The following is an 18,055-nucleotide window of genomic DNA, read 5'->3' on the forward strand; positions in this document are numbered from 1 at the left end:
CTCTCTGCTCCAGTGTCAGGTGAGCTCTACCTGCTGAGGGCCGCATGCTAGTCGCGGAGAATGGACACAGCTGAAGTGGAAACTGCCAGTGTTATGACGAGTTAAAACCAACTGACAGTGTCAGCTCAGCAAGAGAGATAACTGAGCTATCACCAAGATGCAGTGTTTCCGCTACATACAGAGAGAGAGAGAGAAAGAATAGAAAAGATAGAAAATGGTAGAATGAACTAGCTAACATTAAGTCAGACTTGTATTTGTATTTTGTATTTTCTACCAGGACAAAGTAGTAACTGTAGTGTTTTTATCGGCTGTATCTGTCTCTACTGGCTCTGTGTGCTTGTCAGTCTCTGTCATTCCCAGCTGTATGACCAATATAGAGTTGTTTTGTGAGAATTGTTCTATGGTTCATTATGTGTATGTTCTGTACCATTTTTTGTTTGAATAAATAAATTCGTATATTACTTGATTCGTATATTTTCATTCTCACCCTTGGATTAGTACACAGAGCATTTCATATTTCAATGATATCTTAAATTGTAATGCTCCATCACATGTTATACATGTATATAGTGAATCTTGGACTGAAGCTTGACTTTCAAAATTATATCACAATTCAAAATCGCAATATCTGTCAGAAAAAATTTTCCCAAAACCGTTCAGCCCTATTCCTCGCTCTTTAACTTAAAACTAGAGGTGACTGTGCTTTTGAGGTTGTGATTCCTAAACCTTGTAATTCTCTTCATTTTAAACTGTGACCAAGCTGGAGGGGCTTTTCATATACCCTGTGCACTCACATAGGTCATTATGAACTATATGTACTAGAGAATTCCACGTATGCTAAAATATCCAGGCATATTGCAATGCATTGTTTTACAAGTCTTTACTGACAACAAGGTCTCTTTTAAACCTATAGGTTGGTTCATATTGTCCAGAATAAAACACTGTTTCCATTTTAGTGCTGGTCCATTTTGTTTTGACGTATTACAACAACAACTTACAGAACCGTAAGCGTGAAGTCACAAGAACGGACAAGTAATCATCAGGTGATATTAACCTGCATCACCAGCACTACATGGAGTTAGACAAAGATACTATCATATCTTGTGTGGGCATCTGAGTGTGTTTGACAAACATGCACACACATACACATATGCACACACAAGCTTTGTAAATATGATGATAGAGAGTTCTATCTAGACGTACTCTATTTGAAAAGTGCCCTGAGATACCTTTTGTTGTAATTCGGCACTATATAAATAAAATTGACTTGACTTGATTTCATACACACACACACACACACACACACACACACCAGCTCAGCCCCCAGCCCACCACCAACACCTCAAATTAATAGGGTTTGGTTCATTTGAGTGTTGTGACCTAAGGCTATATTCAATACAACCATACAGGTTTCATTCTCACTAATGAAGGAAAGGCTGTTCATTTCAAGGTGAGTCAAATAATAATAACGATAAAAAAATATATTAAAAAACATGTTGGGTGTTGAAAAATAAATTACTCTGAGAGCTGTTAAATTGTCAAGGCCAGAGGCATTCTTACAGAAATTCCTTTAGTGTAGCTGCTGTGCCACAAAAACACTTTACAGAGAAAGGTTTATTAGTTTATCTGAATGTTATTGCTTGACCCAAACTGAAACTTCATATTGAAAAGCAGAGTTAAGCAAACACTTAATTGTTAAACAAAACTAAACTTATGCAGGCTGCTATGAGGAAGCCTAGCCAAGGAAGCTGGGGACTTTTCTGTGCATTTTAATTGACCATCATCCTTATCCTGACTGCGAACAACTTCACACTGTTTTTTTTTATTGGGCAAATATCATGAAACCACAGAGTGGAGGTGGGATGTCATCTAATATCCCATTAGCTGAGTCACTGTCCATTGTGAAGAGGGTTTCCTTCCTTTTAAACAAAAATACCTATTCAAAACTCTGGCTGCCTGTCATGAGTGTAAAATGCCATAGTGTGGCTGACTCAGCCTTCCACTGAAGCAGACATTACCACCATATCAGCTGAGCGGGAAATGACAAAGAAAATGAAGAGACAGAGGATGACATAATCCTCATTCTTACAGAATCAGATTGTTAATTCTGGATCTCTCTGGCCCTGGACCCTCTCACTTTCAAAAATCTATAAATGAAGGAGTCAACTGTTGTCAGACTCCTGACAAAGCACTGTTCATTATGCCCAGAATGACCAAAATGCAAAAAAAGTCTTGGCTCTGCAGTTGTCTGCAAATCTCTTTGTTCTTAGCAATAACAGGGAACTGCAGACAACTTGGATTTCTGGTTGTACCTGACTCCATTTTGATTCCACTGTAATGTCTTGTTGGAATCACTGATATTTTTTCTCACCATTACAGTGTAGAAATTTTACAACTGATTAAACAATCTACAATCTACAAGGTGATGAACAGCTACAGTACAGTCCCAACATATTTTGTTGGTTCTGTGCTCTCTATGATGAAAATGACTCACAGTAAATATGTCATTTGATGTAAACGTTCCAAACACCCTTAAACAGCCAGCACATTAGCCTTAAAGTTATTGTTTCATTTGAGAACCACTGGTGTATAGAGCCTAAACAATGACTAACAAACCATGTCCCCATATACACACTTACTGACTCATGTAACCTTTGACTTTTCCAGTATTTCAAGATCACCACTGTTCCCCAGCCTTAAACAAGTGTCTAAACAGAACAACAGAAACTTTGGTTTATGTTTTAGTTGTTATAAACTGACTTTCAATACACTGAATGTATTCAAAATTGGGAATAAAGCTCAGACTGGGAACCCCTGCAGGCCCCAGACACACTGCAGTCTTATAGATTTCTTTACAGCACATTCCAAAAAGTATTTGTCCAGCATAAACAGATCCAAAGATTTCAGAGTTTCAGACAGCAACAGATGGTAGGAGCAGAGTTCCAACATGGTTCAACATGTAAAACCACCTTCTGAGTAACAAACAAAAGTTCTCTAGGAAGTTATTTACCACTGCTATGAAACAGAGGTGTGTTATTCATTTACAGCAGTTATACCACTACTATAGCGCAATTCACTTGATTACAATGATGTAACGTGAGAAATGCTCCATACCCCTAGAACTGTTCAAATGAAGCAATGAGGAGCATGGTTCAGTTTTCGCCATCCCTTTGATTTAAATGCAGGCTGAGAGAAGTTGTAGAGGGAGCGAAAAGAACGCTACAGATAATGATTGTAAACTGGGAAATGTTGCCTACTTACGTTAGGATGTCGGCAAAGTGAATGAGACGTTCGGATGCGTCTTCAGTTATATGTCACACTGTGGAAAAACACAAACATAAAGACAAATTTAAACAGATGGTCTAATACTAAGAACTGCACATTTATTTGTTATAGAGACTGTGCACATTTACTGTTTGCATTGTGTGCACTGTGTACACGTTATTGTGTATTGCTATATACATAATGCTCTGACAACACAGTTTAAACAGTGGCCCTCTCTCCTCCTCCTCCTACTCCTTCTCGCCTTTAACCACACTCCTATACCCCAGTAGAAATCACCCATCAGCAGACACACCTTTGGCCTTTATTATTTCAAATTACCCCATAAGCCTGCTTCTATGGTTCCCAACGAGGGAATAAAGATTCAGACTGGCTGAATGCACTGCCATTTCTCTCTTTTTCCCTTACCCCATCTCTCCCTTTGTTTCTTTGATGGCAGGACAGTGAAAAATAGCTTATCCTGTAGGTATGCTAGCATGTGCATGAGGACTGTACAGAAAGAGAAATGAGTGAGTGCTCGCTACAGGTGCACATTAAAAATCACTTTGCTGAAAATAACTGTTTTATTGATTTCAGTTCAAAGATTCATAATCATTGATTATGTACATTATTCATTTTTCAAACACAATACATCAATGTTAAAATGTGCATAGGTCCAAGTGACCTGTCTGTAATGCTGGAATGTTATAGCTTTGCCTTTGATTGTCTTCAGTTCAGTCCTGGACTCAGGGTGTTGCTGCTTAGAACTGTTTCATTCAATTTTTAATGTTAATAGTGCATTAAACACTGCAACAAAATCATTCTTATTTAATATTTTTGCATCTTTCACTTTATCAGAAAGTATGTCAAAAGTCAGCAATAGTGATACTGATACTGATAATGACTTTGAACCAGGCCTGGGTATCAAATCCCAGTGCTTTTTTGGAATTGCTCCCCATGCTCATAGCACATGTCAAAAGTCAGATTTGTAGTCTTGTTTGATTACAGCTCCTGATGAAAGTTTACATTTTTATACTTTTATCTTATTTAGGAAAAGATGTTAGTCTGCTTGTGTTTCGCCAATGTTAAACATTTAAACTTCTTTTGTGAAATAAGAAAAATGCTTTGTCATAAAAATATGTTTACAGTATTTCTAGTCACAACATGTAATCCAGTGTAATTTGATCTCATTGCTACTGTACCATTCACACTGTTTACTGATTGTTTTCTTTACACCTTGTCACAGCTGCATTAAGTTACTGCTAATGCAAATGGAACAATCTGTTGCTGCTGCATCACAATAAACGTATTCAATTGTGTTCACTCCTCAAAAATGTGTCTCCAACATTGACATTCTTCTTTTTTTAACTGCATCCTGTTTTCAGCTGATAAACCAACTTATGAGTAATTGCTATGACTTTTTATGGAGACTTTTTGGGCCCATAACAAATAAATAACTGGATATACATGGATAAACAAAATATCAGTACCTTACAAAAATAGTGGTTTTAACACAACCTCAAACAAATAAACACCAGTGGAGTTGAAACACTTTTCAATTCCTCATAAGCTTACATTTGTGTGTAGCTCTAATGGCTGCTATGCTTGAAACTGAGGTTGAGTCTATTCTTAGACAGATCAGTGTGGAGCCAGCCAGCAGGCCAGACAGATGGTGTTTCAGGGCAAAACAATTCCCACTAAACAGATACAGACAGCTACCCCAAAGGCTGGCAGCCGCTCGCTGTCGACCCTGCTCTTCCTTTAACCTCAGCAATTAAAACATTTCTCCCACAAAAACAGGGGAGAGGAGGGAAAAATACTGGAGATGCAACTCTCCCTGGTGAAACATATCATGCCAAACCTGTGTTTCCATGGTAACTGTAGACCACAGAGGCAGTAAAGAGAAAAAAGAAGTTGGTTTAGGAAAAACACACAAGATGCTGCAGGGGCAGACCTCTGGGACTGTCCTTATTTCCACTCTGATCACTGTTGCCTTCCAAAGTGTGTATGTGTATGTGTGTGTTTTTACTGGTGAGACATGTGTGTGTATGTGTGTACCCCTGAGGCATTACATTCAGAGAGGTCAGTGACCTAAGGAGCAATGCCACTACAACCCCTAGATTCCATCACAAAAAACAACCTATAAGTCCCATGGGCCTTTGTGTATGTGTATGTGAGGATATGTTTGTATTCCATATAGCTACATATACAGCAGGTCTATATGGAATAGACTCAGGCCACTCTTTATTTGTCCTTGACAGGGAGAAGCACACTGAAGTAAACAGACTGATGGTAATGTTGACTCAGTAGAGACTGCATCAGTGTAAACATCTACAGGCTCATAGAGTCTACTGGGCTCCTTGATCAGATAGTTTCTGAGATGTGGGAGCACAGCAACACTGATACAACAAACACTGTGTCTTCACAGGAAATGTTCAGATGCAGTACTGACTGTGGGTTACCCACATCAGGTAAATACATACAGAACTCCCCTGAGGTCAGCTGAGAAAAAACGAACCATGTGTGAATCCACAGCCACAGTTTATGATGGTTTATGAACTGTGCACACAGATTTGCAAACTGAGCATTGGTGTCACTGTGTTCCCAGATATCAGGTATTAACTTGGTGAGTAAAATGTTGTTATTACTAATAAATATAATGGTCATAACTGTGAAAAAGAGAAATATTGAAATAAAAATCATTAATTCTCTTAAATCTTAAAATGTACACATTACATTTCATATTTCAATCATCCTACATTTTGTTTCTAGTGATGATAGCTGATAAAAGCAAGGCTTTCTGACAGCCCAATTCCAGACCATGGATGTTAAGTTGTCCTGGATTGCACCAGCACTTCATAGTTCATTGTGATCAATTACCTTTCACAAGTAAGTTTCAAATCTCTTCTTCTCTTCTCATATCACACTGAAATTGTGACTATCTGGAAATAATGAAATCAATCTCAAACATATAAGCTTTGAAAAATGGGCAGCAGTAACTTTCTATTAATTGACTGAGACATGCAAAACCGTCATCAAGGTCATCAAGTTTAATATTTCATTTTCTGTGGGCAAAGAAAGTAAGGCCATGTGAACTCAGCAGGTAGGGGTGATTCAGTCTGGTAACACAGTTGCAGCTTTGCATTAAAACGCAAATGTTACCTACACGTCAGGGAATACAAATGTATTTTGTACTTTATAAACCAACTGACTGTTTTTTGTACCTAAACATTAATACTTTGTTCATTGCTCAGTAAACATTTTTTCCAAATCTACATTTGCCTTTTAAAAAAAATACTGAGCAATAAATATCATACCATGGACAGTGTGGTGAGATTTTTTATCGATACATGCCCACTCATTACCCTTTTTGTTTAGATGTCAGTACACAGACAGACAGACAGTGTGGCGGGTCTAAACTTTCCAACAGAGTATTGTAACCACAAATGTAACTGTGATGGAAGTAGGGACATGTAAATGGAAGGCAGCATGACTTGTTTGGCCACTCTGATACTCTGACAGCACAGTCAACATGATTGATGTGATGTAATGTTTTTGGTGAAACTGAAAATCTAGTACAGTCCAGAGTCAGGGTATGGTTCGCCTGCCTTCACATTAAAACAGGAAGCAGAAGAAATTGAAAAAAGCTCCTCCCAACACCTCTAAAGTCCCTAATGAACACATTATATTTTGTTGAAATCATACACAGACAGACGTTAAAATTCCAATGGCTGGTTTTTGACATGAATGCTAGAGGAAGAATTAAGTACAACAGTAGGGTGTGTTCCTGTACTCTTCTTCAAGAAGCCAACTCTTCAGTCTCAGTCCAAATGTCTGTTCTTGCCATTCTGCTTCTCTACAGCTCATGGTGTAACTCTACCTTCTATCCTAATGCAGCAGAAGTACTAATAAAAGTCTAATAAAATAAAAATAAAATCACCTCATATCATTAAGTATCAAATCCTTTCCAACAGTCAAGACAGTGCAGCTCATCAACAAACAAAGCCATGCTGTGGTGTGCAGTGTATCCTGTGGGAGCAGCCTTGACACATCTCACCCACTGTCACAGTATGATTTATCATAATATTACCCTGAGCAAATTAACAAACGGGGCTAATCCTGTTCCAAGTCTGAGGCTGTCTGTGAATAACAGACTCACTGGGGGGGGTCCATGTGGACCACCACCCTGACACAACTCTTGTGGATATTAACATTTTCTTTCCTGTTGCTGGTTATTTAGTCCCCGGCATTCCAACCCACTGTCCCCGTGGCACTGAGACAACTCCTCCTGTCAGATTTATAGATCTAATCTGTGTGTATACTTCACATGTGTATGTGTTTTTCGGCAACAGGGGCACATTTTGAGAGGGTAATGAGAGTGTTGTTATGATGGGCTGTAAGAGGCACACTGAAGTGTTTTGGGAGTGCTGCACTTTGAAAACGACTTTGGGTGAAACCACTCATGACCTGGAAGTGGAAGCTGTCCCTCAGTTGTCTATCCGTCTCCATCCTTGTCCTCTGCCTTCCTCTGTTCTGCTTCATGTGCAGCTCCACAACTTTCTTTTTTTCCTCTATATATGTTATATCCATTCTAAAGTGATGCAAGAATGAGTCCTGAAACCCTAAAGTAAGTTAATCTGTGAAGATTATCTTGTTGAACAACACTTGTAAGTATCACAACCTTTTGTTGGTCACAGTTTATTTTCTGTTATAATCCAAAACCCAACGAAAAATCTAATTGGAACTAGAATTATGCCAACTTGCAGGCTGGCCTACAAAAATATATCATCCCTGCACCACAGCCCATTATTAGGTGGATAACTGTTAATATTGAAGAAAATGTCTAAACTTATTATGACTCTTAAGTTATAACAATTGTCTCAGTCATTGTATTGACTGACATCCAGATATGATGGCCCGCGTGTTTGTCTATGTGTTCTGGTTTGACCCTGAGAGAAGGATGTGCAAAATGACAGGGAGAGCTCAACATACTGGAGCCTAAGAAAACACATGCAAATACACAAACACAAGCAAGTGATGAAAAGATCCTCACCACTTTCCCTACATAGACATCTACTTTAGGAAAACTAATGCTATGAATAGATCAAAAGCAAGCAGATTAAGAGACACAAACAAGCAAAAGCAAACTGTATTATTGTATACAATAATGGAACAATGTTACAACACAATAGACAGGATTTACTTTAAAAATCTGAGGAAACCGGTTGCCTTAAAAAATTTAAGTAATGTAAGATGAAAACTAAAGTACATCTAACTTAAAAGCTTGAGGGTACTGGAATTTTTATTTTTAGTTCAATACACTAAATGCCAAGTTGATTAAACTAATTATTTATTTATTTATTTATTTTGCCAGAGCTAAATTAAAGGACAAGACAGGTTTTTGCAAGGTTAACTGCTTTGCACAGTTATTGCACTTAACACCCTTAAGTTAAATGCACTAAATTCCAGGTTGATTTAACTTAAAATAGTTTACAAGGTCAATTGTTTTGCATAGTTATTACAGTTAATATCTTTAAGTTCAATGCACTTACGTCCAAGTTGCTTTAATTCAAACTCACTTGTAATGTTCATTTATTTCCCCAGATAGTCCATGAGGACTTGGTCCATGCATTGAACCACGAACACGGTCGCGGTCATGAGCATTCACATCCCGTCATGCATCAAGCCACAACAAATCGCCACGCATCAAAATCTCGCAGTACTTTAGTTTTCTTTTTCTTTGCACTTTAGTGGCGTTGTTAAACGTAAAACTGGATGGTTTTTGTTTGATGTTGTCTTCGTTCTCTGTTTTTTCTTTCTTTTTATTTTTATTATCCATCTGGTTGTATATATGCATGAATGAGAATGAAAAAAAAACGTACCTATAGTTTTAAAAGCAGATGATTGTGGATGAGCAGTGGATTTGAAAAAGGGGTGTGGCATGACAAAAACTTAAGGTCATTTGACTTAGTTACTCATACATTCACCAATGTCTATAGATTAGTAGAATTTACTCAGGATTGTATAGTAATGATATCTAACTTAGATTGTTTAAGTGTATTACAATTAAATCTTTAAGTAAATATAAAATCTGGGCTAACAGTGTTTAAGTTATAGTATGGTCTTGATCATTGATATGACAGGAGCCTCCTCCAGCAGGACAGTGCTCCCACCACACCACAAAAACTGCTCAGAAATGTCTCAAGGAACACGACAAAGAGCAAAAGGCAATGACCTGGTCTCTAAACATGGAGACTCCACCTCACAACCTGCTGCCAGCATCCTGATGCCAGACACCACAAGTCCCATGTCCATGCGAGACCTACACCATATTAGGCATGTGGACATGAATGGATACTGTCAACATGATATTTCAGTTGTTCCTTTTTAATAAATTTGTACAAATTTCTTAAATTCTCTTTTTGCATTGTCATTATGGAGTATAGGGTGTATTGGGTGTGTAACAAAATGTGAAAATTTTGCACTGGAGAATCATATATAGGGTATTCATAAACTCAACTCCACTCGTAAACTTCCAGAGAGAGAAAGAGGGAGAGCAAAAGGAGAGTGAAAAAGAGTCAGACAGAAAAAGACTTTTAATGGGGTCCTTCAAATTGAAAAGAATTCGCCCCTGGATGTGGGAATCCAATTCCCTCCAATCCAATGGGACTGGCATTGAGCATGGCAAATAAGGATGGATTGTTTGTCCGTTAGCCCGCTGTGGCGTGGATCTGTTGCTTAAATGTAAAGTGACAGACCCCCCACCACACACACACACACATACACACACTCCTCCTCTCCTCAGTCTGCTGCTTTTCTCTGTCCTCCCTCACTTTCCAGTTGCTGTCTCTATCACACACAGCCAGGACTACTACTCCTAATGAGGAAGCTTAACTCACCTACACACACTCACAACTACCCACAACCTCTCTTGATAACTGCACACAGACACATTTCTGTGCTGTGCAAGACATACACCAGGACTAAATGGTCTCTCCAGTATGTGTTGTGTCGCAAAAAGCAATACATGGGGTAAGAAAACTGTTAGGTGAGAAATGGAGGAACTTTGCTGCTATGATGCAACTGAGTGTAACCTCCCGGCCATCTCTCAGAGCACAGAGAAACTAAAGGGCAATTTCAACAATGACAGTGATGACAAGAGGGGGGCAACATAAAAGCAAGACAGATCACAAGATGAGAAGGAGGACAATAGTAGGTTATCACAGGGGAGAGTATGGCATGGAAATGGAAAGTGAGAGCCATTAAAAATAAGTAGAGCTGAATTACAAGGTAGAAAGACGCACACACTACCACTCACAGGTAGATCTGTATCTTAATTGATCTATGACTAGATGTCAGAATCTGCAGGTGCCAGCCACAAAGCATGCTTGTGTGTGTGTGTGTGTGTGTATGTGTGTGAATCTGATGCTTGCATTTCAGGCTAAACTGAAGGCAGAGGCATGTCAATACAGCTCTTCATCAAAGCATGTATGCACATGTAAGTACATCTGAACCTCACTTCAGCAGCACTTCAGGAAGTCTCAATCACACAGTGACTGTAGTATTGTACCAGAACAACATGACTCCTTCTGGTTAAGCTGGAAACAGACCTACAGATTACTGAAATACAGTGCATTCACTTTTTTTTTTAGGTTGCAGCCATATGACAAAATAAAAAATCAGTTTTCCGCTTTGTCATTGTTGGGTATAGATTGATTTTTAATTTTATTTTAGCACAACGCTGCAAATTTCACATACCAAAATGTGCTAAACGTGAAGTGGTCTGAATATTTACTGAGTGCACTGTAAAAAAAGGACTTCATTGATCAACGTGACTGTTATATTCTCAATTAATCGTCTCATTCATAAATGTTTTGAAATACTGACAAAGGCCCATCATAATTCCAAAAACCCAAAGTGATGTCTTCAGTTTGCTTGATTTGTTTGACCAACAGTCCAACTAGTCCAATTAAGTTTTGTGTGGCGTCACTAACCTGGTAGGGCCACTAGACAACACAAATAGGCTTTTTAGTTTTTGTAGTCATGTAGACTATGCTATACTATTTTTTAGTTACTTCTGTGATAGACCATTCTAAACTCCTCCAGAGCTTTCAGCCATATTCCACAGCCTTCTTCAGCAAACAGAATTTGTGCAGGTGTCACAAACTTTGTCATTCATAATGACAGTTGGCAGTGACAGGAGCAGAAGACAAATGATTAGTATCTTTCAGCTCCACAAAAGATGTGACTTCATCACCTGACTGTGAACACCAGCTAACCCAGACTGGATCAAACTCAGTGGTTTCATGGCAGAAATTTCTTTTAATTTTCAATTTATTTATTTATTTTTATTTTTTCGTAGAAGTCCCTGCCTTTAGCTGGGCTTTACACCAGTGCTACTCTGCATCAACTGTAAAATGCAAACTCACAATTTTAGAATTAATACAATAATTCTATCTACTTTTATTTCTTAACACAAAGAAACACCTTATACTGAGCAATTAACAACAGAGTATGAAGACAACTGAAATTGTTATTAACTTTCAATCCCAAATCTCAGCAATCCCCATCTCTGGCTGACACTTTGTATTTACACTCAGTCCAATTCAACATGAGCATGGCACCTGGCTGTCTCTTTCTCTGCAGGCAATGTTATAATCAAACTGTGTCTGTGTCGAGTCAAGCTTGTGGAAAGAAACAAGTCAGTCTGATGTCAGGGGACTGCCCGTCTTAAATCCAGTAGCTCGTCTCAAGGCAACAAAATCCCTCTCCTGCCTATTGTCCTCGCAGGAATGACAACATTTTGTCTGATCCCACAGAGTGCAGGCCCAGCAAAGGTTTCATGAAAAATGAATTGCTACAGTGTGATGGCCACCATTTTCACTCTACAGCTTCACAGTTGTGAAGTGCTCAGCCACTAAATTAATGTGGTTGGCTTGGTTTTGGTGTGCTTCTGTTTGTGTGTGCATCCAAACACTTTAATCAGAACAAAGTGACTATGGAGAAGGATGTAATAAAAGACTTTATAGTAAAATAATTTAGAGTAATAGTGTTTTAAAGTTACAGCATAATCCTCAACTAGCATCCAACATGTGTAAATCTTTGCCCACAATTTAGCAATCCATGCCCACTAATCTGTGTACATGCATCATAAACCATGCTTTTGGATTTGTACTCCAAACCTCTAAATATATGTAAGTAAGTAAGGTAAGTAAGTATGCGTCATTGTCCTCCCAAAGCATCAAACAGCAGGCTACATAAAGCTGACTGTATTTTTAATGTTATTCTGCTTTGATAATTGGTTGCTCTGTGTGTATCTATCCATCCATCGATTTTCCTCCATTTATCTGGCAGCAGGCAGAGTATTCCAGCCATCCTTCTCTCAAGCAACGTTTTCCAACTCCCCCTGGGGGATCCCAAGGCATTCCCAGGCCAGATGGAATATATAATCCCTCCAACAAGTTCTGGGTCTACCCCAGGGTCTCCTCCAGGTCAGACATTGCCAGAAAACTTCCAAAGGAAAGTGCCCAGGAGACATTCTAATCAGATGCCCGAACCACGTCATTCTGCTCTTTTCAACACGAAAGAGCGGCGGCTCTTCTCCTGAGCCTCCCCCAGATGTCTGAGCTCCTCATCTTAACTCTAAGGCTGAGCATCACCACCCCACGCAGGAAACTCATTGTGGCCACGTGTATGGGCGATCCCACAGTTCATTACCATAGGTGAGGGTTGGAATGTAGACTGGTAAATCAAGAGCTTTGCCTTCTGGCTCAGGTCCCTCTTTACCACAACAGTCCAGTATAACATCTGCATTACTGCTGATGTCGCACCAGTCCACCTGTCAATCTTCCACTCAGCCCTGAGGTACTTGAACTCTTTTACATGGGGCAGCAACTCTCTTCCCACCCAGAGGGGACAATTCACCATTTTGCAGCAGAGAACCATGGCCTCAGACTTGGAGGTGCTGACTCTCATCCCAGCTGCTTCACACTTGACTGCAAATCATCCCAGTACACACTGGGGGTCTTGGTTTGATGAAGTCAACAGAACTACAACATCTGCAGAAAACAACAATGCAGTTCAGAGGCTCGCAAATCCAACACCCTCACCACTGCAGCTGCATCTTGAAATGAATATCACAAACAGTATCTGAGACAAGGTGTAACCTTGGTGGAGTCCATGTGATGTGTATGACATCACATTACATTATAAATAAAACCCTATCTTCTCAGTAGCCAGGGGTAGAATTAATCACTGATAGCAGCAAACTCACCTTGAACAGCCCCTTTTTCAGGAATGCAACATAACTTGGTCCTGAGGTAACACCTTTACCTACCTTTTTGATATTTTACTGATACTATTATTAATTCAGGACTTTTTGTTCTGAGTAAAACTTCCATGATTGTAATCCATGATTTACAGTGCATTTAACACCTGGACTGGAAATGAAACAACAAAACCCGGCTGTCTGCTCTCAGATGGTCTGAGCAGGAAGATTCTAAAGACATCTATTCACTCTAACTACTCCATGCAGAAAAAGAAAATCCTGCGCGGACTCTTCTTGGATCAACCTCATTCACATATAAAAAATGTAACACATTCATCTCAGGATTCCCTCAGTTTCCCTTCTCTGTTACTGTGAAGTACAAGGCCAAATGCAATCAGTGTAGCCGAGGAAGGGGTGAAGAAGTCTGGCTGTGCTGCTGTAGTTTCAGAGCTGCAGAATTACCAACAAAGGTTTGTCTGATACAGACACACCTGGCATGTCAAATTTAGGTTGTGATTAGCATTAGCACAGGTGGGTGGGCCATGCACTTTGAAGGAAAAACACACACTTGGTTAAAAGCTGCAGAGAGAGTCATCAATTACATCAACAGTGCATGTGAATGTGGAGCAGAGCTACACACATGCTAGCTGAAGGCGGCAACATGGTGGCATAGTAAATCAGAGCCCTGTCGGCCTGCAATTCATGCTACAAAATTAAGTGACTGGATGCCTGACCAGGAAAAGAGAAGCTACACACAGACAGCAGTGTGAGTCTGTGTGTGTGGCTACAGCTGCAGCTTTTCTTTAAAAGCATGAATGATAATGGCAGGTCGAAGCAATGCAATAACCAAGTTTATATTCACTGATCAGCCACAACATTTATTTAATTTGTGATTATTATGCAAATTAAAGCTTCTTACACACAAACACACACACACACACACACACACACACAGACACTGCTGTTTGTGTGTAGCTTCTGTTTTCCTGGTCAGGCCTCCAGTCACTTCATTTTGCAGCAGGTAATCGCAGGATGACAGAGCACTGATTCACTGCACCACCATGTATGAGGGTTAAAAATGGAAAAGTGATAAACAAGAGAAAAGGAATGCACCCTGAGACCGACCGAAGGAGAGGAGATATATACAAGTGTGTGCACAAGCACAGGTTTGTCATGAATCTTTGAAAGAGACAGGGGAGGAGATGAGGTTTTGTTTTGTTTTTTTCTTTCCCTCTGTTCTGGGTTGTAAAGATTGTGACACTGTAAGGAGGGCACATAGGAAGAACAGTTTAGGATTAGACTGATAAATTAGTTCACCAGTGGCATGAAATGGCACACGGAAAACAATTCAATATTCAATATTCAATATTTCAATATTTCAAAGTTTTTTTCTTGTTTGATGCTTTAATAGAGGAAATTAAGAAGGAAATTGCGAGGCCCATCTCAAATAACTCAACTGTAGCTGCATTCATTGGCAACATGATGAAACCCCCCACTCATCTGTTAACCTTTAATATAAAGTATTATCATTACCAAGACAGTGTTTGAATAGAGGGTAAATGAAAAAGAAGCATTCACTCACAGACACACACACACACACACGCGTAGTGCAGGTCCATCCTACTCACTAGTGCTATCTCCACTGGACCACATGGCTGCAGAATTGGAAGGCCTGACTACACAAACAATACAGTCCCTCCTACCACTATGCTTTTTGTATTGTACTTGAGTCCACCCACTAGTGCTGGGCTCCCTCTATCTGCAGCTCCTACTGTAGCTACAATTAAAGGAAAAGCACACTGGGATTTTTGTTTACAATGCTAATCCCCTGGGAGACCAGGCAGACAAAAATATGACGGTTTGTTTTGGTTGGAACTACTAAAGCCATGGGTGTGTGGGCGGCAGTATACAGTGGTTGGGATCAGTAGGAGAAGCTGGTGAACTCCACAGAAGGGTTCTCTCCAACAGAGGGTGGAAGGATGGAGGGAGGAGAGGATATGAGTTTGAACAAAAGATGGAGGGAATAAGAGATGACGAGGCCAGAACAAATAAAGTTAGCAGGGATGTAGGTGTAAAAATAAAGCAACAGGAAGGGAAGGATGGAGTGGGGAAAATAGGCTGAGAGGAAAAGATTTAGAAAACAGTGCAATACTTTGCAGAATAAACAAGAGAGAAAACAAGGGAATAAATGGCACGAGGGAGTGATGGATGGAAGAAGCCATTTACAGCTTCTCATTATAATAGTTGACAGTCAAGAGCATAATGTTCAACCCACCTTCCATCCTCCAGAGATGAGCTATAGTAGTGCTGGAGGTGCTGCTATTTACCGTACCAGGACAGTCTCACTTCTACAAATTCTGGGAGGTAAAGTCTAATAAAGAGTCCTCATTTCCCACAATAATGCTTGAAGTTTGTTGTTTTGCTTGAGGAAACAAAACAGAGAAGCTGTTTTCTCTCTCTCTCTCTCTCTCTCTCTTTCTCTCTCTCTCTCCCTCTCCCTCCTTTGGCAGCCGTTTCCTTCTGTTTTATTGCAGTGTTGACTAATGTGGGTGTTCTTCATTGTTTGCCTCAACATGATTTATTAAGACAGTGGATCAACTAACAAGACTGTCAATGCGGGCATTGTTGCTTCTTAATCTCATCTATTCATCTTATCATAGTGGAAACTGAAAATGCACCTAAATCAGAGCCCCACACATTCAGCCCACACTTGAATATAAGATGTTTAGGAGAAGAAATTACATGCATGTGTTTTTCAGTTCAAAGCAAACAATGAAGTCAAAAAGTTAAAAGGGAAACAAATTCTCCACAGATGCTAAAGGAATACAGCTGACAGATTTTTCAAGTGTCAAAAGAAGCCCAGTAAGTGTGATCCTTACTCCAGTGATACATGCAGCTGTTAAATCCCTGTTGATTGACAAACCTTTTCTACTGGTATTTTTGCAAGTTCAGTACAAATTGAGTTTACACTAGTATGGTGTTAGGGCTGAGCTGGTATAAAAATTTTCAAACTGGTTTGATATCAAGTGTAGTCACTGGAGTCCATTTGGTGGCAGTAATGCTTCATGTTTAAATGACAAAAATCTCTGGTGGAAATGTCACTTACAACTCCTGTCTGGCAGAGGCAAAGGAGTAACTACCAAGATGTTAATACAGAGCATCCATGCTTCATAGAGAAGAAGTTGGGGTAGATGGATGCATCAACAAACCATATGACTTTGATACAGGAAGCCACTGTTCATTTCCTGTGTCCTGCCAAAAAGCCAGCATTGGTTCTTGTACCCATTATGATGAGGGTTAACTAAAATATTCATAAGTTGGTTTTGGTCAACATGAGTTGTTTTTAAGCCAAATCACCTTAACAAGTATGTGAGAAAAGTTCATTCTTGACCTTATAGGCAATTTTTTGATGTAGTTAACTCAAAAGTCCTCTTACTAGCTATTTACAACTGCATCTTACTGTTGGTGATCAGTCATTGTTGTTAGAGATGACAGGAAATGTTAGGGTAATTATGTAGTGGTGATTTGTAATTTTTTGGATGAACACTGTCATTCTAAGAGGGAATTACAAATATTTTTAAATTACGCTGATTCATGGGTTGGTTTTATTGATTTGCATGGATCTGGATTTGTAGATGTGTTGGTCCTTTAAGAGTGATTTTGTTTCTTCTTCTCTTGCTCATCTCCCTCCATGGTTCCATCACCTGCATGCCAACTTCCCACAGACCACAAAATCAAGTCATATCTGTGTGGCACATTAGTCACTGGTAGGACAAAAAAACACAGCCGGGTCAGCCCTAACTGATATCCTCCAACTGATCCAAAATGCTGCAACATGACAACTGACAGAAGATTATATTTTTCCTTTGTTAGCTTTTTTACATTACATACATAAAACAAAATCTATGCTGTTTTCAAATTCCAAAAAAAAGGTCACAGAATCACCACCTTACAGGGTTCACAGATTGAGACTGTATCTGAGTATAAATGTCTTGTTTTTTTACTGGATGAATCTCTTTCTTTTGCGCCTTGCATCCAGCATTTGGTGAAAAGGCTTAAGCTGAAACAGGGTTTTTACTTTAGAATTAAGTCCTGTCTTTCCTTTGAGGCCAAAAAGAGAGTTGTTCTTGTGACTTTTATGTCTGTTTTAGACTATGGTGATGTAATCTATATGCATGCATCCTCTCAAAGCTTACATGCCCTGGATACTGTGAATCACGGAGCTCTGAGATTCATTGCAAACCTTAGAGCTCTCACTCATCAGTGTTTGCTGTATGCTCGTGTAGGGTGGTCTTCTTCTGTCCAGTCGCACACTAAAACACTGGCATGTGCTTGTCTATAAATCTATCTCCAGATTCACATCAGTCAAAAAAGTACAGGCAGTTACAGTCTTCTGTCCCAGGACCTCCTCTTATTATCTGTACAAACGGCTCACACTGAACTGGGAAAAAAGGCATTTAAATACACAGCTCCCTCTTCTTGGAACACTTTGCAAATGTCCTGAAACTGAAAAAGCTAACTTCAAAG

At 39.5% G+C, this 18,055-nt stretch overlaps 1 long non-coding RNA gene across 1 annotated transcript in view; it reads right to left on the reverse strand.

Annotated features, from left to right (window-relative positions):
- Positions 1-3,028: 3,028 nt before the first annotated feature.
- LOC108876820 (uncharacterized) overlaps positions 3,029-18,055 on the reverse strand; it is a 140,194-nt gene continuing 125,167 nt past the window's right edge. Inside the window, exon 3 of the long non-coding RNA XR_001960036.2 lies at positions 3,029-3,319. This is a non-coding gene — a long non-coding RNA (uncharacterized LOC108876820). The remainder of the gene's footprint in view (positions 3,320-18,055) is intronic.

This window comes from Lates calcarifer, unplaced genomic scaffold, assembly GCF_001640805.2.
Source record: "Lates calcarifer isolate ASB-BC8 unplaced genomic scaffold, TLL_Latcal_v3 _unitig_5786_quiver_433, whole genome shotgun sequence".
Taxonomy (NCBI): Eukaryota; Metazoa; Chordata; class Actinopteri; family Centropomidae; genus Lates; species Lates calcarifer.